This window comes from Ailuropoda melanoleuca, chromosome 7, assembly GCF_002007445.2.
Source record: "Ailuropoda melanoleuca isolate Jingjing chromosome 7, ASM200744v2, whole genome shotgun sequence".
Lineage (NCBI taxonomy): Eukaryota > Metazoa > Chordata > Mammalia > Carnivora > Ursidae > Ailuropoda > Ailuropoda melanoleuca.
Window position 1 is genome coordinate 13,302,085 of NC_048224.1, and position 25,907 is coordinate 13,327,991.

At 41.7% G+C, this 25,907-nt stretch overlaps 1 protein-coding gene across 2 annotated transcripts in view; it reads left to right on the forward strand.

Moving 5' to 3' along the window:
• Positions 1 to 3,628: 3,628 nt before the first annotated feature.
• The window catches only part of FOCAD (focadhesin), a 297,598-nt gene continuing 275,319 nt past the window's right edge, over positions 3,629 to 25,907 (forward strand). The window contains exon 1 of one of the 2 annotated variants that reach the window (XM_002918527.4): positions 3,629 to 3,687. The gene's annotated coding sequence lies outside the window, so the exon portion shown is untranslated. The remainder of the gene's footprint in view (positions 3,688 to 25,907) is intronic. The other variant, XM_034663973.1, reaches the window with a different exon arrangement.

The following is a 25,907-nucleotide window of genomic DNA, read 5'->3' on the forward strand; positions in this document are numbered from 1 at the left end:
CACAGCTGGCCTATCGGAACCAGTTCTAATCTTTGTTGTCTAACCTTGACCCTGATTTCTTTTTAAGTTTGTTATTATCACTTAAAAATAATTTCAGCCCCGGACACAAAATGGGCTGTTTCTGTGGGTACCCAAGAGAAAAGGGGATTGGACTTGGCTCGTCTGGAATCTTAGCTCCTCTCTCTGTAAATTAACGGGGTTAAACTAAATCAGTAACACATCAATTTTGAGACCCAACCTAGGGCTTTAAGATCATTAAAAAACCCCCAAGCCCCTCAACATCTATAATCTATTCATTATTTCATACAAGAGAGGACATTTTTAACCTTACTACCACTACCAAAGCGTAATTTCAGAAAAAGGACAATTCTTTAAACTGAATAAATTTATTTTTATGAAAATGCAATACATGTCCTTATTTATCTGTTTTTCATTTCAGCACTTGGCAGTGAAAACTTTGTCATAGACTAGCAGCTTCTGAGATCTTTTCTAGTTCTAAAGGTCTATACCTCTAACACAAAAAGAAGTCTATACCTCTAGTCTTTTCCAAATAAATCTGACTTGTCTTCCAGGGTGAGCTGGCTTCTTGAGGCTCTGATTGTGTCTTTCATCATCCTATCTCTCATATCTAGCGCAACGCTTGAGATATACAAAATAATTTAAAGTTTGAAATGATCCCTGCTGAACTATAGTCATCTGTGGAAAGAGTATATCCCAGAAGTAGAGTAGAGTATATCCCAGAAGGAGGTGAGGTGTACTTCCAGCCTAGTCTTAAGATTTGTAGCAAGCAGTCAGTTTAGTCCTAGGCTCTGGGATTAACAACCTAAGTCTCTCATTCCTGCCCAAAATTTGAATCTGAATTTTTTTTCCTTTTTTTTTTTTAAGATATTATTTATCCATTTGACACAGAGAGAGAGCACAAGCAGGGAGAATGGCAGAAGGAGAGAGAGAAGCAGACACCCCACTGAGCAGGGAGCCCGATGCAGGGCTCCATCCCAGGATGCCTGGATCATGACCTGACCCAAAGGCAGATGCTTCACCGACTGAGCCACCCAGGCACCCCGGGTCTGAATTTTCAAAAGTGAAAAATCACAGGGGCACCTGGCTGGCTCCGTTGGTAGAGTATGCAACTCTCCATCTTGGGATTGTGCGTTTAAGCCCCATGTTGGGCATAGAGCTTATTAAAAAAAAAAGTGAAAAATCACAGATTAACCGTTATTCTTTAAAAGGGCATTTCTCCATGTACTCCTAAAAGCCACCCTTTCTATAACAGAGGCAGTAAATTTATTTATTGAGAGCCAGGGTGTCTGGATTCAAATTTTGGTTTTGCCACTAACTAGGTGCATGTGCCTGGTCAAGGGCTTCCCATTCTGTGCCTAAGATTCCTTATTTATAAAATGTGGGTAATAACTGTATTCTAAGTTGTTCTGTGGATTAAATGAGTTGATATACTTAGAAGCTTGCTAGTCACAAAGTTAAATGTTCAATTGTAATTTTGACTAATGTGTCTCAAGAAACATGGGAATAGAAGAACTTTTTAGTTTTAGTTATTTAGTTTGAAAGATTTTTATTTATGAGAGAGAGAGAAAGAGCATGAGTGGAGGAAGGGGCAGAGAGAAAGGGAGAAGGAGAAGCAGGCTCCCTGCTAGTGTGGAGCCTGACTTGGTGCTCGATCCCAGAACCCTGAGATCATGACCTGAGCCAAAGGCAGGCAGGCATTTAACCGACTGAGCCACCCAGGTGCCCTTTAAGGTTTACTTAAGTAATCTCTACACCCAATGTTGGGCTCGAACTCACGACCCTGAGATCAAGAGTTGAGGGCTCTTCCTACTGAGCCAGCCACGTGCCCCCAAGGGAACAGAAAAAGAATTTTAAACAAGAATTAAAATGGTCCTAGAAGAAGTGCTGATGCATTTAGAATTAACACTGAAGTGGAATATCAACTGTGAAAATTAATTAAGGAAAACCTCACTGTAGTGGACTTGGGAGGCTTGAAGGGCAGGCTGGAAGGAAAAGCCACACCCCTCAATGTCGATTAGATCTAACACAAGAATATTCAACAGGAAAGAATCATCAATTACAGGCCCCAATAGGGGATGCATCTCCTACAAGAAATCAACTACCTCTGAAACTCAGCCAAGGAGAAACCAACATCACCCAGAACTCTTTTTTTTTTTTTCGCAATGGATTTTCATTCAAAACAACCCCTCTCAACTTCACTCTTCTTCTCCATAAAAAAATATTCCTCTTCTTTGTTTGTTGGACTTGCTTATGGTTTTGCTGTAGTTTGCTTGTCCTGATTGCCATTCTCTGCAATCCTGTTTAAACCCATCTTTTGGTGGTAAAATTGGCAGTTTATTTTTAAGGTTAACACATCAAATTCCGTAAAATCAAGAAGGCAATTATAAACCTTATAAAACTACTTTCTCTCAAAGGATAATAGAGATTGAATATATAAGTAGGTTCAAAATTAATTTAGATAAATTCCTACAGAATGAAGGCATAATAGGTTACTGAGAGAACTGAAATGGCCTGTGGCATATAATTACTTTTCTAAAGTGGAGTATAGGGAACCAAATCCTTCCGACAAATGAGTAGAACTCTTGTCACTACATTAAAATGACTTTGGAAACTTAAGAGTACCAATGGCAAGGACTCACAGCAGAGCTACTAAATTGAGAATCTCTAGAGATGGGGCCTAGGGACTGGTGTTTTTTAAAGAGCTCCCCACTTCTCTATATACCTACTTCTAAAGATATACCAGAGTTTGGAAACGGCTGGATAAGTCAGGTTCTCTAGAGCAACTTGTCTTAACTCTTGTATATAATTTTTCCACAACTAGAATTTCATTCCTTCATTACTTTTTCATTTTTTTTTTCTTTCTGCTGTCTCCTTTAGCTTCTATCCTACTGTGCCCTGTACTTTACAACCTTCCTTTGGAAATGAGTGTTCATGCACAGGTGGACACGCAGTAAGTATTAGACAATAATAATAATAATAATAACAATGACGTGTGCCTGCTCTCCCCAGATCAACTGAGCAGAAATACCCAGGCTATGCCGTCCTGTAGGACTATCCAACAGGTGGATGTACTGTTGTAGCATTGAGAGCTGCAGTGTTCCGTGTTGGCCAAGGAAGTAAAAATACGAAACAACAGCTACAAGGGGAAGAACGAAGTGACAGGTCGGCTGTGCGCATCACATTTTCTGAATCCTTAATGTTATCGGGGCTAATTTTTTCTGGGAAACAAAATCTCCAAACACCAAGAAGCTGCTTTGCACCGCCGAAAGCTGCAACAGGGCAGGCTGCCAACAGCACTACCCAAGCACGCTGCAGTGGCATCTCCAAGCAAGTTCCTTTAATCCCCTGTCTCGTGGGCTAATCCCCACTGCGGTGCAACTCCACAACCCCCACCTGCGCGCGCCTCTCTTCCTGCCCCCGGGCCCCCGCAGAGACGCGCTCAGCCGTGCGCGCCAACCCTCCAGCCGCAGTGCGCGCGGCCTTGGCCTTCGGTGTGCGTGCGCGAAAGCGAAGAGGGGCGGGCCGAAGCCGGAGGAGGCGGGGCAAACCCTCGCAGTCTGCAGTCCATTGGTTCTCTCTCCGTAATCCCCGCCCCCAGGCGTTCGAGACAGCGGGGCGGGCCACGTCAGGCAGCCGGCGTGGGGCTGAGCTTGTGGCAGAAGGGAGGTAAGCGATGCGGGGTGGCGGGCGACGAGCTGTGGGCCGCTGCCCGGTGCTCAGAGGCCGCTGGATCGCGCTTGCCTGTGGCCTTCTTAGCTTGGCGTGGAGGGCGGCTGAGGCCCAGCGGGCCTGGGGCTGTGCTGGGAAATGGGAGAGGGGAGCATGTGGAGGCAGGGCCTCGCCGGGGCGTGGGTGGCCAGGAAGGGGACAGGTCTTGCTCCTTGCCCTCGTCCTGGCCTGTCTGGGCTCTGAACTCCTGGAGGACAAGGCCTACTGCGTAGGAGAGCTCCGCGATGCCTGGGTGGGGCCGGCTCTGGAGCCTGCGGTGGGGCTCAGCGGGATCTTGACTCGGAAACAGATCAGCGCGATCCTTGCATACTTACCTGCAGCAGGTTGCAGTTCTTCACTCTCCCCTGACCGGTTCCCCAGTTAAAGGCAGTGCAGGGGATTCCGGGCCGGTTCCTGTCTGGCTGGGGGGATGGTCTTATCACCACTGACTCACTCAGATCCTGTCCACTTTAAGTGCAAAGGCTTATGGGTGAGCAGGGCCTGTTTTCAGACTTCTCAATTCTCTGGCTCTGCCCTCCCTTGCGGGAATTACCTGAAAAAATAGCATATATGTATGAATGTATGTTTTGAAATGCCTGCAACAACTATGCGGAGATTTGCAGAGACTTGGCTGTTGTGTTGCACAGAGGAGTTGTGTGTCGCACCATGGGTTTTATTTTCAGCCTTGGCATCATCGTGATCCTTCAGTTTAGCTCCTGAAATTGGAACTTCTCAAATCAATGAAGTCATCCGATCAAGTATCATGGAGTCGTTCATTCATCCATTCAACAAACTTTTTGGATGAATATCTTGATGGTCAGGGTCTTATGTCAGAAACTAAAATGCGCATTCCCTGCCCTTTCTCTCATTTTATCTGACAGTTTTATAGTCTGTATTTGAGATGTAAGTTGTTTGTGTTGTTGATGGTTCAATTTCAGGTTCCAGATTGAGGTCCGGAAGCTTTTGATTCTATATCATAAGATAGAGCTATTCTGAGACCTCATTCGGTTTTTCTTACTTTCACCTCTAGTAAGCTTCAGACCGTGATGAGCAGAGGTGTTGTAATCGTGCTGACTAACTGTACCATGAAAGACCCTAGGTCTCAGGTGCCTATCTAAAGTGAGGGGGTAGGATTAGAAGTATTCGGCAATTTTTGCGTATTCAAGGAGAGGAGGGGCAATTGGCATGTTTACTGAACTGTGTTAACAGTTGGGAAGTGACCGTGTTAAAAACACAATGTATATTATGATTATATGCTTTAATCTTTCTGAATCTGTCCACATTATTTTTTGACTAGCAAGCAAGTACATATTTACAATTTTGATTCACATTCAGTTCCTGCATACAAAGCACTATGACTCATCTAAATTTGGAAATGTAGTAACCAGGAGCTTGTTAATGTTATGTTTAAAAGTGATATAAAAACAATTGGGGGTGCCTGGGTAGCTCCGTTGGTTAAGCGTCCCACCCTTGGTTGGGCTCAGGTCATCGTGCTCTGTGGGGAGTTTGCTTGAGATTCTCTCCCCCTTTCCCTGACCCTCCCCACCAATGTGCGCTCATGTTCTCTCACTCGCTCTCTCTAAAATAAATAAATCCTTAAAAAATTGGGTAAGTATGCAATTTTCAAGGTATTTTGAATTGCTGTGGCAGGTTAGTGGTAGCTAAAACTTCTGCCTTGGATATCTTGATTACTTTGGTTAAATGTTAGGTAGTTAACATCACCTGGCTGATATCTATCAATATCATGTCTACGTTAGCATTTATTTTATCAAGCCAAAATTTATTGCATTTCAATTGCTACTTCCCCTTGAGAATTAATAACCATAAATAAATGGCTCTTCCCCCTTGAGAATTGATTGCCGTAAATAAATAATTAGTTTGAGAATAAAAATGCCCATAGAGATATAACAATAGCTTTTCTTTTTCTTTTTTTTTTATGAAGATTTTATTTATTTATACGAAAGAGAGTCAGCAGGGGTAGGGGCAGTGGGAGAGCGAGAAGAAGACTCACTGCTGAGTATCGACTCCACTCCAAGGCCCAGAGATCAGGATCTGAGCCGAAGTCAGGTGTTCAACCAACTGAGCCACCCAGGCACCCCATAACAATAGTTTTTCATTTGCTGCTTGGTTGATGGGGTTTACAAATAAATCGTTTGGCCTTCCTGCAGGTGTAAAATGATTTCTAAAATAGTTCTGAGGCATAATAATCTTAGACTTGTGATGCTTTTTGGATGTTGTCCACAAACCATTTTGTGAATTAAATTGTTTATGTCACTGTTAGGGATTTGGAAAGTTTAAGGAAATGCAGCGTTTCAAAATTTTGCTTTTGCTATACATTTCTAGTTCTAGAAATGGACCAGATCAAGACGGGAAGATTGAAGAGAAATGCAAGAACTGAGGGGAAAAAATTCAAGAGGAGGCTTTTCTAGTTTAAAATTTGAGGAGAAAAAACACAATGAAAAATACAATTGTAAGGAAATAATAGCATCAGGATTATTGGTAGGTCTGTAGCACAACTTGATTTTTTTAAATTGAAGTCTAATTGGCATACAATATCCCTATTAATTTCAGGTGTATATCATAGTGATTTGATATTTTTATACATTATGAAATCCCTGTAAGTCTAGGTATCATCTGTCACCATGCAAAATTCTTAGTCTTATTCACTGTATTCCTTGTGCTGTACATTACATCCCCTTGACTTACTGATCTCATGACTGGAAGTTTGTACCTCTTAGTCCCCTTCACCTATTTTGTGCGCTTCCCAAATACTACCCACTCTGGTAACCCACAATCTGTTTACTGTATCTGTGACTTTGTTTCTGTTTTGTTTGTTTGTCTTGTTTTTCAGATTCCACATATAGGTGAAATCATATGGTGTCTTTCTCTGTCTGACTTATTTCACTTAGCATAATACCTTCTAGGTACATCTGTGTCACAAATGGCAAGATTTCATTCTTTTTTATGGCTGGGTAGTATTCCAGTGTGTGTGTGTGTGTGTGTGTGTGTGTGTGTGTGTGAATAAATGTACATCTTCTTTATCCATTCATCTATCAATGGGCCTCTATTAATGGTTCTTAAAAAAAGAAACCCAGGGTGATAATTTAATCTTTGATCACATTACATGTGGGTAATACATGTTTTTTTAATGACATGTGAAATCTATATTGTGTGTATATATCACACACTATGGATATATGAATATATATATGAATATATTTTTTTAAGTTTTATTTAAGTAATCTCTGTATCCAGCATAGGGCAGGAACTCATGATCCTGAGTCACATGCTTCTCCGACTGAGCCAGCCAGGCACCCCTATGTTGTATATTTTTTTAAAAAAGTGCTACTGGTCTAGAGATGAGTAGTATAATAAAATATGGTATAGTTATGTAGGTATAATATAAGTCTGTGATTCATAATTAATGATAAATTGAATCGAGGTAGTGCGTACTATTTTTTTTTAAGATTTTATTTGTTTGTTTGAGAGAGAGAGCAGAGAGAGAGTGAAGCGAGCCCAAGCAGGGGGAGTGGCAGGGAGAGGGAGAAGCAGGCTCCCCACTGAGCAGGGAGCCCAACGTGGGGCTTGATCCCAGGACCCTGAGATCACGACCCAAGCTGAAGGCAGAAACTTAACCGACTGAGCCACCTGGGTACCCCAGTGTCTACTATCTGTACATGATAGGAAACAAGATTTGCTAAGCTTATAGGACAAAGGATATTAATCAGTTTTTCTCCTATTTAAATTATTTGAATAAGCTTTCAAGCTATGTGGAAGAGCCCATCTATTTTAAAACAGCAGATTGAATGTTGTTTTTATAAATTGGGTACCCAAGGTACTCCTGACTTCATAATATTTCACCCTATTTCAAATCACATTGGAAGTAATAACAACGCATTTATGATTTTGAAATTTTGTTAAATTTATATTTGCTTTCATTCAGTTAGACTGAGTTACTTTATTTATTTATTTTTTTAAAAGATTTTATTTATTTGACAGAGAGAGAGATGGCCAGCGAGAGTGGGAACACAAGCAGGGGGACTGGGAGAGGAAGAAGCAGGCTCCCAGCGGAGGATCCCAATGTGGGGCTTGATCCCAGAATGCTGGGATCACGCCCTGAGCTGAAGGCAGACGCTCAACGACTGAGTCACCCAGGCGCCCCAGACTGAGTTACTTTAATTGTTAAATTTTGAAGATGTTCAAAAGCTTTGATATTAAATACCATACAGTTTTGCATTGTTCATGATGGGAAAACATTTCTTTAGGCCCAAGGAATTTGAAAATCCAAGCTGCGTAGATAGTCAGCTGTTATTATTATTTATTTAGAGATTTATCTTTTCATTTGCCTGGGAACCAATGAAGCAGTTCACCCAAGCTTCTAAACTGAAGATTTCGGTTCTTTTCAGTGCATTAAACTGTATCCTCAAATCACATTTGGTCAGATGAATGACTGCTTGCTAATTTGGCCAATAAGCATGTTGAACAAATGTTGTAATCGTGAATGTTTTAGTTTTAAAGATTTTTATTTATTTATTTGACAGAGAGAGAGAGACAGCGAGAGAGGGAACACAAGCAGGGGGAGTGGGAGAGGGAGAAGCAGGCTTCCAGCGGAACAGGGAGCTTGATGTGGGCCTCGATCTGATCATGACCTGAGCCGATGGCAGATGCTTAACTACTGAGCCACCCAGCCGCTCTGACGAAACAGTTTCTTGATGTATTAAGGGGAGGACAGAGAGAGGAAGTTGAATACGTAAGCAAAAGGCCCATAATGAAAGGCCCTCTTTCCTACTGTGTTAAAGATTTTGAATTTTATCCATGGGTAAGAAGTTTTAAGTTCAAGCAAGTTAAGATCAGTTTCACGTGGCAAGGTGAGGCATGAATTATAGTGGAGCAAGGCCCATTTGTGAAAGCACAGTATGATCGAGCTCCAAATTAGCAGTGCGGCTTGAGAGAATAGTGTGGATCCAAGATGTGTTAAGATGATGAAACTGGTGTCCATTATGATATGCGGATTGAGGAAAAGGTGGAGTCAAGATACCTCCTAGCTTTATGACTGCCCAAGGCAGGAATCACATGTGGGTTAGCTGGTGACCAAGATCAGTCTTGGATATGTCTTTGGCTCACACAGTTGGTGCTATTCTCTGTGGCTCCATTGGTTTAGGGATGAGGAGAGGATTTTATGCACTATGGAGATTAGGATGTTATTAGCATGTAGGTGATAATACAGGTGATAAAACAGGGTGCAGATGGATGTAGATACCTAAGAGAGAGTTTGTAGAATAAGAAGGAATAAAACGCCCAGGGGCGCCTGGGTGGCTCAGTCAGTTAAGCGTCTGCCTTCGGCTCAGGTCATGATCCCAGGGCCCTGGGATGGAGTCCCATGTCAGGCTCTCTGCTCAGCGGGGAGCCTGCTTCTCCCTCTGCCTCTGCCTGCCTCTCTCTCTGTGTGTCAAATAAAATAAATAAATAAATAAATAAATAAATAAATAAATAAATAAATAAAATAAAAATCTTAAAAAGAATAAAACAGAATAGAAACTCTGGGAAGCACCATCATATAAAGAAGATGGTCCAATGAAAAAGAATGAGAGGGAACAGCTTAATGGACGTTGGAGCTCTAGAAGACAGGGAGGCAGAGGATTTTAGGAGAGAATGGTCAAGTGTTAAACACCACGGAGAATGGAAGAGAGAGCTCACTACAGGTTTTAGGAAGGTGTACCAGATAGGCAAGAATCATTAGTTTAAGGGCGCCTCAGTGGCTCAGTTGGGTAAGCGTCTGACGCTTGATTTCCACTCAGGTCATGATCTCAGGGTCCTGGGATCGAGCCCCTGTTGAGTTCTGTGCTCAGCAGAGAGTCTGCTTGCGGATTCTCTCCCTCTTCCTCTGTGCCCCCCCACCACTCATGCACTCTCTCTCTAAAAACAAAAAACAAAAAGTCCATCAACAGGTTAAACATCAAATCAGACACAGCTGAAGAGAGAATTAGTGAGATGGAGGATGTACANTTTACTAGTTCATATAATTGTGCGACTTTCTGTAGCAAAAGTCAGTAGAACCAACGATTTCGAATAGTTGGAATGATCCAGTATTTGGATTTTGTTATGTACATATGGTAGGAATGCATTTGAGCTCAAAGTATTAGCAAGACAGTTGTTGAAGTGATGGAATGTGAGGTTTGGACTGCATGGAGGTGGTGACCAAGCAGGAGGAGGCTGAAGGATTGAAAGATAATAATTGGTTCAGGGGTGCTTGGCTGGCCCAGTTGGAAGAGCATGTGACTCTTGATCTCAGGGTCATGAGTTCAAGCTCCATGTTGGGTGTAGAGATTACCAAGAAGTTAAACGAAAAAATAATTAGTTCAAGCGATCAGAAGTCTGGGTGCGGTAAATATACAAGTATATGTAGGTATAAGGGAGGTAGCTGATAGAAGTACTGTGGACTCAGAGAAGAATATTGGAGTTTAAGATTTTAGGGTGCTAATAAAATGTAGGGTTTGGCCATGGATGTAGATGGCTAAAATGGAGGTGACATGGAGATATTCAAGATCAGTGAGACCGGTATGTTGGATGAATCACTCACCTTGGGCATGGACCTCAGAAGATCATGGTACCCAGAGTGGAGAGGTAGACAATGGTTTCTGAGGTTTTAGATCACCTATAGTAGTAATCAGTATATATGGGAGATGAAGATACCTGGATGGCATGCCCTCAGAGGTATGGGGGTAGATGGCAAGGAAGTATTCTTCTGGGCCTTGGAGCTTGGAAGGACGATTAGCTTTCACTGAAGTGGCCCCAAAGAAGGAGAGTATAGTTTTCATTAGGCCTGAGTAGGGGGGAACGCCTAATGAGGTCGCTGAGCATCTAATAAGAAAGTTCACTGACCATGGTATTAGAGTCCAAAAGGTAAGGACTGGTCCGTGTTTACTGAAGAGGAAGGCAGATTAGGAAGAGGTTAGACCGGGGTGTAAGGCTGAAGCCTATGGCTCCTTTGGAGTTAGAAATAGCGGTTTGCTTATCAAGTTTGAATGAGGCTTCTTATCAGCTTTTACCCATCAAATCATCCTAGTTTCTGCTTATAGTAGGACAGCAGATAGAGTACTTTTTCTAAATTTAAGAATAACCTATGTCACCAGTGAATATTTGTTATTTGTCAGAGAAGAAGAGGCAATGGCCTTTTTGCTTTTTGTACTTCTTTTTGACTTTGGACTCCCAAAATACTTTTCATCACACGTGCTAGCTGTCATCTGTTGTTAGTGGGAGGTGGGCATACCTGCCTTTTCCTCTGATTTCCCTCCTGTTATTTTAGGACCTAGAGTCATGTTGAACAGTCTCTGTGTTTTAAGGACAGCTCCTCACTCATACATAATAATAAGATCGTGCATAATAAGATCGTGTTCCTTTCACCCACTCAAAGATTTGGCTCAGTGTCTCTCTCTCCTGCAAGATTGGATTTTCCCTCATTACTAGATTATTCCCTTCAGTATGTAAACATGCTATTATTTCTCCTATCTTAAAATAATTACCTTTTGATGGTGGCACCTGAGTGGCTCAGTCGGTTAAGCTCAGTTGGTTGTCAGTCTGAGTCTTGATCTCAGCTCAGGCCTTGGTCTCAGGGCCATGAGTTCAAGTCCCACATTGGGCTCCATGCTGGATGTGGAGCCTACTAAAAAAAAAGAAAATAATTACCTTTTGAAGCCCCTCACTGGCTCAGAAGGTAAAGCGTGCAGCTCTTGATCTTGGGATTACAAATTTGAGCCCCACATTGGGTGTAGAGATTACTTAAAAATCTTAAAGGGGTGGCTGACTGGCTTGGTTGGAGGAACGTGTGACTCTTGATCTCAGGGTTGTGAGTTTGAGCCCCACGTTCCATGTAGAGATTACTTGAATAAAAACTTAATAAAATCTTTAAAAACAAAATTACCTGTCCCGACCCCATTTCCCCCTTATGCCACCACACAATTTCTTTTTTCCCCTTTATGGCAATTTTTTTTTTTATAAAGATTTTATTTATTTATTTGACAGAGATAGAGACAGCCAGCGAGAGAGGGAACACAAGCAGGGGGAGTGGGAGAGGAAGAAGCAGGCTCATAGCGGAAGAGGCTGATGTGGGGCTTGATCCCATAACGCTGGGATCACGCCCTGAGCTGAAGGCGGACGCTTAACCACTGTGTCACCCAGGAGCCCCCCTTTATGGCAAATCTTATACTCATGTGTCCAATAATTTTCTTCTCATTCTCCCTCAGACCCACTCTAATCCAGCTTCTCTTACCACTCTGAAAAAAATGTGCTCTTCTCAAAGTGACTAATGTGTCACTTGCTCAATCTTACTCAATCCAAAGGTCTGTTTTTTAATCCTCATCTTTTACCTGGCCAATCAGCATTTCCACCCCAACTTTCTAGAGATATAACTGACATGTGACATTGTGAAAGTTCAAGGTATACAACCTGTTGATTTGATACGTTTGTAATTTGCAAAATGATTACTGCCATTGTGTTAGCTGCCACCTCCAGCCTGTCATGTAGTTACCATTTCCTATCAGCATTTTTTGAAACAGCTGGTCATGTTCTGCTTCTTGAAATACTTTCTTCCCGTAATTATCAAAGATGACACAATTCCTGGTTTTCCTTCTACCTGATTGCCCCCTTTCAACTCCCTTACTGGTTCCTTCTTATCTCTTAACAACGTTAGAGTGCTGCTGGGCTCAGTCATTAGACCTCATAGTCCCTCAGTCATATCAGTCTTGAAATACTGGTGATACTCTGTTAGCTGCTCAATTTATATTTTTAGCCTGGACCTCGTCCTTTGAAATCCAGACTCTGTATCCAGACACCTACTCAGCTTTTCTATTTGGCTAACCAATAGAAATCTCAAACTCAGTTTCTGATTTCTTCCCTAAATGTGCTTCATCTGTGGTCTTCCTCATCTCAGTTCATAGAAACTCCTTCATTTCCGGGACTCGGGGCAAAAACATGGGTGTCATTCTTGACTCTTCTCTTTCTCTCACAATCCACACATAAACTATCAGGAAAGTCTGTTGGCTGTACCTTCAGAGTATGTCTAGAATCTGAGTACTTCTCACCTACTGCTCTCAGTCTAGTCTAAGCCCTATTGTCTATGTGTGTGATGCGGTAATGGCCTTATATTGGTTAGCTGTTACAACCCACCTCCAAAATTTAGTGGGGGAAAGCCGCAATCATTTTTTAGCTTATGATTCTGGGGTTGGCAATTTGGGTTGGGTTTGAGGCGGGGGAGAGGGGGCAGTTCTTTTGCAAGTCTTGCCTGGGCTCACTCCTGTAGCAAACGGGGACTAGGTTTGGAGGTTTTGTCTGGGATGGCGTGTCTCTGCTACATACGTTCCAGCAGGCTGTCCCATGCTTCTTAACATGGTGGTCTAATGGAAACAAGAAAGCAAGAGGAAGCACCATGGTATTAGGACTAAGAAAGCCTACAACGTCACTCCCTCTGTTGCTAACTAAAGCAGTCAAAAAGAAGCCCAGATTCAAGGGGATGGAGAAGTAGATTACCTGATTAGGAGGGGAGCAGGGAAGTCACTTTGTGAAGAAATGTGCATACAGGAATTGGGAAGAATTTGGGGCATTTTGTGCAATCTACCATAGTCTTCTAATTGCTCTATTCTCTCTTTGCCCCCTGAAATATTGTCAGCAGAACAGCCAAAATTATTATTTTTATAACACACATTAGATTTCTCCTCTTGGGATGCCTGGGTGGCTCAGCCGTTACGTGTCTGCCTTCGGCTCAGGTCATGATCCCAGGGTCCTGGGATCAAGCCCCACATTGGGCTCCTTGCTCTGCGGGGAGCCTGCTTCTCCCTCTCCCTCTGCCTGGTGCTCCCCTGTTCGTGCTCTCTCTCTCTGAACCCCCCCCCCCAAAAAAAAGATTTCTCCTCTTACTCTTCCAGAACTCTCTAAGGGCCTCCTATTGCTACCCAAAGTAAAAGGCAAAGTCTTTGGCGTGGTCTTTGAGGCCTGCCATGATCTGACCCCCTTTGTTGTGTTTCTAACTTTATTTCCAGCTACTCTGCCCTCACTCACTAAACCTGCTCTGTTAGCCTCTTTGTTGTTCCTCAGACCCAAAGGAGACATGCTCCCACCATGGTTTTTGTATTGCTCTTCTTTCTGCCTGGAATCCTCCTCTTAGAGACCGGGCTCCTTTACTTCACTTAAGTCTTTGCTTCTGTGTCACCTCTGTGAGCTTCTCACTGACCATTCTTTGTAAAATTAGAACCCCTTTCTATTTATCCCCCTTTCCTGCTTTACTTTTGTATATGGCCCTTATAAAATGCTGTATCGTCTACTATTTTGCTTATTTTTGTTTTCCCTGTACTTGGAATGTAATCCCTTGTAAAGGCAGGGACTTTAAAAAAAAATTTTTTTTTTTAAGGATTTTATTTATTTGAGAGAGGAGAGAGAGAGAGAGCACACGCACATGGGGCTGGGAGGGAGAGGGAGAAGCAGACCCCCGCTGAGCAAGGAGCCCAATGTGGGGCTTGATCCCAGGACCCTGGGATCCTGACCTGAGCCAAAGGCAGACGCTTAACCGACTGAGCCACCCAGGTGTCCCAAGGCAGGGACTTTTGTATCTCCAGTGCTTAGTATAGCATCTGACACAAGGCAGCATCTAATAAATATTTGTCCAATGAATGAAAGGTAGGATTTTGGTACCAAACTTTTCAGGTATCTGGGTATCTCTTCCATGTTTTATGGAAAAGCTCTTGGAACAGATTTCTGGCTATTGCCTGAGGAAATTTGTGGCCTCTTCTTTCAAGTGCTTCTTTTTCGGAAGTACTTCTGTGAGCCTCTGTTTTTTTAGAGGTCTGCTAGCCAAAGTGTTTTTCCACATCCAGACTCTTTATTGTTTGGAAGAAGAGTGTCCTGTTCTCCAATAAGCTACAGTGAAGACCTGCTCTTCAGGTGCTTGCTAGCACCTTCTGCACTTTGAGTTGTAAATCACAGCATTTTTATTCAAAGCAAAGCTGAAACTTAATATATGAAAGGAACAGTCTGAGACAGAAAATTTTCCAAACGTCTTCTTAACTCTTGGACCTTTTCCGTATCGATAACTTCGGGTAAAGGAGATAGTTTTTCAGTCAAAACAGAGTTATGTTAAATTCTAATTTATAGCATAGTCTTAAATCATGGTGACCGGTGAAGCGTGAGCATAACCTTTGAAATTAGTGATTATGAATGAAACTGATAATCTCTTAATTGCCTCGGCCTCCAATTTATTTTTGTATTTTGGTTTTGTTGTATAGTGTCAAGGAAGTCTTCATTCACATTGATTAGCCGTTGCAAATGATAATAATTTTTTTTTCTCATCAGTTCACATTGTAATCTTACAGTCTCTGGTTACTTAGTTTTCCAGGGGAAAATTTTGGAACACACACACATAAATAGGGACTATAATAAATGAACTTAAACAAAATTAACGTTTCATTGATCTTGTTTTGTTTCTCTACCATTTTTTCCTCCTTCAGCTTTTTCTGCAAAAGTAATTATTTTTAATTAATATTTTAAATTATTTTAACTAAAAATTTTTTTTTTTAAAGATTTTATTTATTTATTCGACAGAGATAGAGACAGCCAGCGAGAGAGGGAACACAAGCAGGGGGAGTGGGAGTGGAAGAAGCAGGCTCATAGCGGAGAAGCCTGATGTGGGGCTTGATCCCATAACGGCGAGATCGTGCCCTGAGCCGAAGGCAGATGTTTAACCGCTGTGCCACCCAGGCACCCCTAAGTAAAAATTATTCTTAAGTGTAACAATTTTAATGTTTTATTTTAAAACATAATTTCTGTGCCATTATCATATCCAACAAAAGTAAAAGTAACACTGATTTCTCAAGATTCTCTGATACTCAGTCCCTCCCTAATTTAGAATTTCTTGGTTATGCCAAGAATGTCTTATTACAGTCGTTTTGTTGGAGGCAAAAGTCCAAATAATGCCCCCAGATTGTATTTGGTGATTAAGTCTCTTAATCACTTACACTGTGACAGTCCCTCCAGCCCTTCTTTTTCTTATGTCTTTGAGTTGTTGGGGAATCAGTCACTTGTCCAATAAAATGTCCCAAATTCTGAGCTTATTGCTCTACACATGGTTTTTACCTTGTTCCTATATGTCTTGAGTTTTCTATAAATTGGTGGTTAAATATGGAAAGCTGCACAGATCTATTTTGAAATGCTTTAGGCAAGAATATTCTTAGAGGTTCCGTGTATGTCTTCTTGTTCCATCACGACACGAGGACACAGTGTCTGGTTTTCTTACTCTCAGTGATGCTAAGATGAATGAATGGGTGCAGGTGGGGTCATCCTGATCCCTCTAATAATGAAGTTCCCATCATCCTTTAACCTAATAGTTTCAGCAACAACCGATGCTTCATTCACAAATCAATTATATATTAGCAAAGTGACTTCATATCTTTAAAGATTTTTTTGAAAGAAATGAATACATTTAGATTTTCTTTACATTTCTGTTCACAGTATCACTTCACAACCAAATTTTTCCCTCCCTACTCCTCCAATTCTCAATTTATTCCCATTTGCCAAAGTTTTAGAATGTCTTGGACATTTAATGTAAAACTTGGAAGGAGATATAAAATAGAATGGGCGATGAAGGGTGGGGGAGTGGGGAAGTAGGGATTATCTACTCACCTACCTACTAGTTTACCTGTCTCCATTCTCTCCTTAGGGCCTACTGGGCCACAGAGGCCTCCTGGGGATTGGAAAGTGGGTAGGACAGTGGCAGTGTGGACAGCAGCATTGGTATTAGATATGAGCTGTGTGTAAATGCAGGCTGGAGCTAAGCGTACACACTTTCACATTTATTGTGTGTAGTCAAGATTGGCCTCAAATAAAATTAAGTATACAAAGTTTGTACTCTGAGCTTTGCACCCTTTGTCATGTAGCCTTTCCTTGTTGGCATGGACAAAAATTGTACCCCAAGGACGTAGGAGACTTGTGCATTGCTGCATTGTTTTATTTATTTTCAAAGGTTTTATTTATTTGAGAGAAAGAGAGCGCACAAGAGACACGAGCAGGGGGAGGGGTGAAGGGAGAGGAAGAGCAGACTCCCCGCTGAGGGAGAGCCTGGTGTGATGCTGGGACCACGGGATCCTGGCCTGAGCCAACCTGGCCTGAGCCAAGGGCAGACGCTTAATTGACTGAGCCACCCAGGCGCCCCTGCTGTATTGTTTTAAAAACAGATGAGTGACTCCTTTAGTCTTGTGTATCTCGGTGTGACTGCTGCTTTCTTTTGTTGTCTGAACTAAAAACCTTGGTGTCCTCCTCTGCTCTTCTTACCGTCCACTTTCTATCCGTTAGCAAATTTTGTCTGACCTAGTCTCACCATTTCTGTTGCTGTTCTCCTTCTCCAGGCAACATGGTTTCCTTTGCAGATTGTTGCTTTACCCTCCTCACTGGCCTCACTTTTTCCATCCTTGCCTGTTCGTGGTCTGTTCTTCAGAGAAAAGAATGCTCTTTTAAAAATGACAGTCAAGTCTGCCATGCCCCTGTCTTAAACCCTTCAGGACTTCCGGTTTCACTCAGGAGCCCCACAGGCTCATAGTGTTCTGTGGGGACTTATGTGATCTGGGCCCCTGGTCACTCTGTCCTGTCTCCCCCAGCCCAGCTTGCTCACATGCACCAGCTGTGCTGGTGTCCTTGGTCATCCCTGAACTTGCTAAGCCACCTCAACATTGTTGCCCTTTAGTGTTCCTTCTGTCGGGAGTGGTCTTTTCCTTCCGGTCTCTGTCCAAATGTCACTCTTGCAAAAAGGCCTTTCTTTATTCTTTGACAGATGCCAAAACATAAGACTGCCCTAAAAATTTATCTGTTGATGATGTAATTTTTTTTTTGGGGGGGGGTATAAGGTTGTATATGCATTTGGAAAATTAAAAGAAAATAAACTCTCTGTACTATAATTTAAGCAGTTAAAAATACCTACTTTTATAAACTTTTAGTTATGCTAAAATGAGTAAGTTCTAGAGAGATACGGTACAACAATATGATATTGTGAACTAAATTTGTTAGGAGAGTACATCTCATGTGAAGTTTTCTTACCACAAGGCAAAAACCAAAGGACGCAAGAAAGCTCTGGAAGGTGTTGCATGTGTATTGCCTTGAATTTGCTGATGGTATCCCGGGGCTGTTTACGTATGTCCAGACTCATCACATAGTCCACATTAAACATGTGCATTTCTTTGTATATCTGTTACTATTACAATAACTCTGTTAAAAAATACCTACTCTCTCAACTGATGCTAACGTACTTGGTTAAAATGAGATTGGAGAAAGTTGAACACACTGGAGGAACACTTAATTTTTTTCAGGGACAGATGGATTAATTTGCTGGCAAACAATTTAGAATCAAAGGTAATTCTGTTAGCTTACTTGTTTGGAACTCTGCAGGACCATTATAGCTTCTAATAACTCAAAGGTGTGACTTTCTCATTAAATAGCTCTTAATAAGCAGTGTAATTGGATCAAGTGAGACTTTTATCTTGGTGTGCACTGTGGCAAAACTGCCTCTTTAGACAGTGATAAAAGACCATGGCTGCAAGTGAATAAATAAGATCACCAATCTTTTTTTATTGAGACCCCAAAACTGACCGTATGGTTTTATTTGAAGAGAATTAATAATTTTTACTTAGTGTAAAAAAAGTAATGGATGCCCATTGCAGGGGGGTGGAATTAAATGTAGCAAGTATAAGGAGGAATGTCATAGGTTGTGTTCACCTATGATCTTATTCTCCAGACAGGCACCTGTTAATATTTTTGCATATACACTTCTTTTTCTTAATCCTATGTCTCTCTGTCTCTACATATATGGTTTAAACTTGGTTGTGTTCATGATTGTGTGTAATAATTTCTTTTTCTTTATTGTGTTTCCTTATACTATTAAAACTCTTTGTAAATGTATTTTACATAACTGAACAATATTTTATCTGCCTGTTCCTTAGTTACTCTTCCATCAATCAGTGAATAATTTTACACAAAAGGCAGTTGCTCTTAAGCCTTTTGCATTCTCATACTTTCTAAATGGGAAGTGAGTAGGACTTGAAGACTCTATGCCACTCTTTGGGATGTAGCCAAGAAATGCCAAACATAAGACCCGACGTTTGGCTAGTAGTACCTTGGCTGCCCGCTCCCATACAGAGGGGGCTAGTTTTGACCCACCTCAGACTTTCAGCTTTAGCGTGCTAAGTTCACTGTGGAATTGAGTTTGGTGGGTAGGACTTGGGGAGGCTCTTGCGGTCCTGGGGACCATGCTGGTTCTACATTCTTTCTGTGGCTTTGAGGACATTGGCATCAGTTTGGAGGTAAGCCAGGTTGGGAGCAATTTCATAGTGTTGGAATTTGGGCTGAGAGGCAGAAGTAATCTTAGAAACTGAAGCTCTTTGAACATTGGCTTTATCGTGAGCTGCTGGTCCGTAGAGCGGCTTAGGTCAGCTAGCCAGTCATTTACGTCCAACGTTGCGTTGGAAAGTTCCATGGAAACTGTACATAAAAAATTCTATGTATTGGTTTTAAAACTGATGACGTTAAAATTCTTGCGAGGAGCTATGTCTTCCTCTTCTTCCATATGCTCCTCCTGCTTTTCTTCGTTTAAATATGATCTTAAGGGGCGCCTGGGTGGCACAGCGGTTAAGCGTCTGCCTTCGGCTCAGGGCGTGATCCCGGCGTTATGGGATCGAGCCCCACATCAGGCTCCTCCGCTATGAGCCTGCTTCTTCCTCTCCCACTCCCCCTGCTTGTGTTCCCTCTCTCGCTAGCTATCTCTATCTCTGTCAAATAAATAAATAAAATCTTAAAAAAAAATATGATCTTAAAATGAACCATCTGAAAGACGTTCTATACACTGTACTCTGCCAACTGGATATCTGCATTTTCCAGGAGTCTCTTCTCATTTTTGCAAATGCTGCTTGGTGTCTCCGTGCTAATGTGAAATGATTTACTAATGGGCTTCTGCCCAGGACGGTTGTGAAGGTTAACTAGTCTCTGATTATTAAGCACCCAACAAATAAAAACAGCCATGAGTAATGCTGGCTGTGTAATAGAAAATTAGTAAATGTTACTTCTTTGGGTAATTACATGCTTAAAATGCCTTTTACCCCAGTGGGAAATATGCAGAGGTGATACTGTGTGTTTCTAAAGGGTTGTAATACATAACAGATTAAGAGCATAGCTATGATAAATAATAGCCGTCAACCGAAGCATTCATGTAAAACTTATGATGTAGTCAAGTAACAAAGACCCATTTTCCATCTCGATTAGGTTCAGCTGGAAACAGCGAAGAACCCGTCTTGTGAGCTTTTGCATGTGTTCTTTGACCTTTTTTCTTTTTTTTAAGAAAATGTACCAAAATGAATAACAGTGTAATAAAATCTCATTAATCTGGATTCTGCTGATTTAGGATTTGGACTTGGTACATCTTTATACTACCTATATGAAAGTTATTTGCTCAGTTAAAAAAAGAAAGAAAGAAAAGCCGGGAGGAAGGGGTGTGTCTAAAAAGAATGAATTATTTTCGAACCCTGAATGTGTTGGTAAGTGAACTCAGGTTACTGTGTTAATTTGACAATAAAGTTGTTTACGTATTTATTTTTCTCCTTCTGGTTCTTATTAATTTATTTGGCTCTTTGTTTCATGAGTCTTAATTAGTGAGAAAGGTTGCAGATTCTTCTCTCTCAGTTTCTGTTTTGGAAAGCTGATCTGAAAGCAAAAGAAACAGCTGAATTCTGATTCTAACATTTTTTTGAGTCTGTTGCGTGTTAGCTACTGTGCTAAACACAACAACTCAAAAAATACTTATTAACTGCTCATTGCACCCCAGGCCCAGCAGCAGTGAACAAGAGCCAGCTGCTTCCCTCAAGAAACTCAAAAGTCCGGGGTAAAAAACGCAGCGGGCTCGGTCAGTGAGGAGCCCTTCCTGCTTGACGCACTTCTTCACTAGTGTTAAGCAGGTACAGCTGCTGTGTGGATGGAAGCTAGCGCCTCCATAACGAGCTCCACATCTTGAGGACTGCTGACAATCTTCTCAGGGCTGGAAGGGACATTAGAAATGGGCTGAGCCTAGCTCTGCAATGGGACCCCTCCTCACCTTATCCTCTTCTTCTCCTTGCCTGGAAGATGATGCCACATTGTAGTTCAAGCCCTGTTTTGTGAGCCAGCTTTGGGAGCTGAGAAGGAACATGCAGTGGCTTCCGTTTGGTTTTTCCAGAACATTCCACCGTTATTTCAAACTTTGTGTTTTTACAAGTGAACTCACCCACACAGAAATTTCCGTGTCTCGTGGAGCTGTGTTTCGACCTGTCACATGGTGGGGCTACCTGCCAGCCAAGCGTTCATTTGCAGAAGCATAGCCATAGACACATCTACCACACATAGACACATCTGTGTGGTAGTGTTTGAGCAATTGTTTGGGCAAATAATTGCTTTCATCTCTCTCAATGAATATTTACTTATTTTTAAAAAGTGGAAAATGGTTTTTTAACAAACTGCTTTGTGCGTGCTAAAAAACGGGGTGGGGATGTAAATATGGAATTCTTATCAGTAGCAAGAAGCATGGACCAAACTAAAGATCTGCTCTAATCACCGTGACAGAAGTAGCCAATCTTTATTCTTCATTAGAGGCCCTTTGGACCTAACCTGAATGGTCAGTGATGAGATGAAAATACAAAATCGAGAACACACACGAATGCGGGAGACGTACCGCAGGTGATGGTGCCACAGGATGAGGATAGGTTTAGGTGGGTCACTCTTGTGTTTTGGGGTCGGCATGGGACTCCTCCCTCTTTGGAAAGGATTTTATTTGTAAGCAATCTCCACACCCAGCGTGGGGCTCAAACCTACAACTCCGAAATCAAGAGTTGCATGCAACACCGACTGAGCCAGCTGGGTGCCCCGGGCAGCCTTTAATATGTAACTTTTGCACATTAGGCTCGTCCACACGTTTTTGGGATTGCAGTATACACAAAGGTGCAGAGCTGTTTGCGTATGCTGATGAGCTGCTTTGGTAACCCGATTTAACACTGTAGATCCATACCCAGGGTTTGTTTTGTTTTGTTTTGTTTTGTTTTGTTTTGTTTGAAAGAGATGCTTGATTCCCTGGGATGCAGCAAGATGTAATAGAAAAAGCAGGGTGTTGGATTCAGACTCAGAATAATAATGGCTAACGTTTTAAAAGTGTTCGTTATGTGCCTGGTTATGAGTAAAGCGCTTTAACGGGCTATCTTAATTTTACAAAAACTCGGTGTCAACTCTGCTTTATAGAGTAGTGGTTAGGAACGTGAGCTCTGGAGGCAGATTGCACGGTTCATGCTCGTGCTCTGCTTCTTACATAATTAGGCAATTAATTTTGACCTCTCTTTGCCTCCCTTGGTTTTTCATATGAAAATGAGGATAATAATAGTACTCATGTCATGTGGTTGTTTTGAATATCGGATGAGAGAAGACATGGAAAGGGCTTCGACAGTGCCTGCCTGGCACATGGTGAAACTCAATAAATCCTGGCTATTAATACCACTGTATAACCTCAGGCAAGTGGCTTCCTCTCTGAGCTCCTATTTTCTCATGTGGGAAGTGGGAGTTAATAATACCTACCTCAGAGTTACTGTGAAGATCCAACGGGATTAGTTATTTAAAGGGTTTTGCGGCGTGCTTGACAGGGAGGAACGGTCTCATCCAACTTGGCATTCTGAATCCTAGTTCTGGCTTTGCTTCTCAGTGAGTCTTTATGGAGCAGGTATTTTTCTATGCTGAGGTTACAGTGGTCAAAAAGAGAGACCAGGTCCCTGCATGCAAGGAGTTTGCCTTTCACTGGGAGGTAGAGAGGGGCAGCCGAAATAAGTAAGTGATGATCGTTTGAGATTGTGATAAAGCTGTACAAATACAGAGGTGGGTCCCTGGGGGGAGCAGGTGGGGAGCTACTTGAGGCGAGGGGATGGGGAAGGCTCAAGAGAAGATATGAAGGGCGGGAAGAGTCAGCTGTTGGAACAAGAAGGCAAGAACGCTTGAGGCTGAGGGTCTTGAGTTCCAGACCTCTACTTGGAAAGAGCTTGGGGGATTCAACGGAGCGAGCTGGAGGTCATGGTGGCTGAAGCTCTCTGACTGAGGGAGAGCTGTGAGACCCAATCATGTAGGACCCTTGGCCGTGCTAAGAAGTTTTTATTGTCTTATTACAAAGTGTCATGGGAAACTATGGAAAAGTTTTCTGCAGGTAAGTTAAAATTCAACTATATTTTGAGTGGAAATCTCATCTATTTTCCGACTTTGGGGCTGGTGACTTACGTACAAGATCCCACTCTGGTCTTTGGTCAGAGACAATCTACTTATCGCTAAAACTCAAGTTCTCATCCATCATTCACCTCCTTTGACTATACCACATGATATCGAGGGAGGAGACACATTTGTGGAGTTTCTTTTCTTTTTTTTTTTTTTTTAAAGATTTTATTTATTTATTCGACAGAGATAGAGACAGCCATCGAGAGGGAACACAAGCAGGGGGAGTGGGAGAGGAAGAAAGCAGGCTCATAGCGGAAGAGCCTGATGTGGGGCTCGATCCCATAACGCCGGGATCATGCCCTGAGCCGCAGGCAGACGCTTAACCGCTGTGCCACCCAGGCGCCCCTGTAGAGTTTCTTCTATGTCAAGACCCTCTTGGCTTTCAGGCACACTTCATATAGTTCCTCAAACCACTTGTGAGGCCCGTGTCCCCTATATTTAACCAAGGAGGAAACAGGCTCCGAGGTAGTAAGGGATTAACCTAAATGTTAATGGCTAGTGCTGGGGCCCAGATTTGCATCCAGGTTTGTTCCTTGTTCCCCTGCACCCCCACCCCGAGCCCCATGTACTTTGGTCGCTGTGTCTGGTTGCTCTGTCATGACGATGAAGGAAGTATATGAGGCTGTAGGCATAATTGGATTAGAGATGTTTGCTCACCTTCATTATGGACAGTCTCAGGGTCTTAGGATTTGCAAAAAATACATGACATTGCTTCACAGTGCACTATTTATTTTATTTCAGAATGATTCTGTCAGGGTGATTATGTTTTTGTGACTATATCACTCAGGACTGGCATATAAAGAGAGTCTCCATGTCTGTCTTGGGCTACATTGACTTAGGTAACAGCAGGGAAATTTACCATCTTCCTGTAAAAAGATTCCTTTGCTCATTGGTCTTCAGCTTTCACTAGTACTAAGAATGCAAGTTAAAATAACTAAACTGTAACTCTTACATTCTCCATGGATTTAATAATTTAGTTTTCATGAAAAATAAAAAATGAGGTTGAGTTGTCAGTTTGTAGCAAGCAAGAAAAATGTTGGCATTTAATTTGTAATCAGTCCGTGTAATTCTTCTGTTTTGGTGTAAAATTTCCCAGGAGTCTAAATGGGAAAACTGTAATGGTTATGTTCCTCCTTAAAAATGGAAGAAGTTTTTAAGCGGTCTAAAGTTAATTGTATCTGTCTAGTTAAATTACATTGACCTTGTTTCAATATGACTCTTTCCGTGAAGCATTGGTAAAAATGCTAACCAAGTAATCTTTTATCATTTCTAGCATTTTCCTAGTTTGCTGCTCACTGTATGACACTTGTTAGTGATGGATTTATATGCTTGCAGTAATTTGGTTTCAGGAAATCATATCCTTTGTTTTCAAAGAACATGTTAGCATCTGAATAAATATTTTGGTAACTCTTCAAAATGATAGAAACAAATGTTCTTGTGAAAAAATTAGAAAATAGAAACAAGCGAAAATAAAGATCACCCATAACTGTATTTTCCAGGCTTTTCCATGTCCATGTATACCCAGAAAGTCTGGATTTGGATTTCAGCTTACTTTATGTTCTGTCTAACTTTTCTGTGCCTCAGTTTCTTCATCTGCAAAAGGAGTACCTATCTCATAGAATTATTGGAGGATTAAATGAGTTAATCTAAGTGCTTAGAATATTGCCTGCCCCCTACTAACAACCAATATATGAAGTTTTAAAAAAATTTTAAAAACAAAACAAACCAACAGGGATGCCTGGGTGGTACAGTCGGTTGAGGGTCTGACTCTTGGTTTCAGCTGGAGTTGTGTTCTCTAGGTCATGGGATCGAGCCCCGCGTGGGGCTCTGCACTTACCGTGGAGTCTGCAGAAGATTCTCTTTCCCACTCCCTTTGCCCTTCCTGCTCGTGCTCTCTCTCTCTCTGATAAATAGATGTTTAAAAAAATTTAATTCTCACAGTTCTGGAGGCTAACAGTCTGAGATTAGGGTGTCAGCATGATTGGATGAGGACCCTCTTTCTTGGTTCATAGGCAGTGACTTCTCTCTGTGTCCTTATACAGGGGAAAGCCTAAAAAACATTCTAGAAATTTTCAAACATACATAAAAATTGAATAGTATTATGAACTTGAATGTATTCATCTATTTTCAACATTTAGACATTCTTCTTTTATCTACTATCCCCCTCCCCCATCCCTTTGAGGGTAAGCGGAGTATTTTATAGAAAATCCTTGATGTCATATCATTACCCCCTAAATACTTCATTTTGTACCATGTTAATATTTAAGAAGTAAATTATTTTAGAGAACCAGTGCACAAAATTAGAGTCATTTTTGAGAGGAGGAAATACAAGTAAAATACCTATAAATTACGTTCTGTGGTGCTTTAATAAATTCTAGTTAACTGAAGGCTGTTTGAAGTAAGATTATGAATATGGAGATTTTAGCTATTCAGAATAGCTAAACATTTGTTGGTCAGTAAGATCTTTAAAATGATTGGTATCAGTTTCATTATAAATATACTGTAAAGATTATTATTATTATTTTTTAAAGATTTTATTTATTTATTTGACAGAGAGAGGGACAGCCAGTGAGAGAGGGAACACAAGCAGGGGGAGTGGGAGAGGAAGAAGCAGGCTCTCAGCAGAGCAGGGAGCCTGATGTGGGGCTTGATCCCAGGACTCTGGGATCATGCCCTAAGCCAAAGGCAGACACTTAATGACTGAGCCACCCAGGCACCCCTGTAAAGATTATTTTGATTATTTTATATCAACATAAAACATTTATTTTAAAAATGTAGAGAACAATTTGAGTATTCTTTAGGTGGAGAAATATATAAAAATCATAACAGAAAGAAATTATCTCATAAAGGAGCTACTTTGAAGACTTTTGAAGACTTAGGTT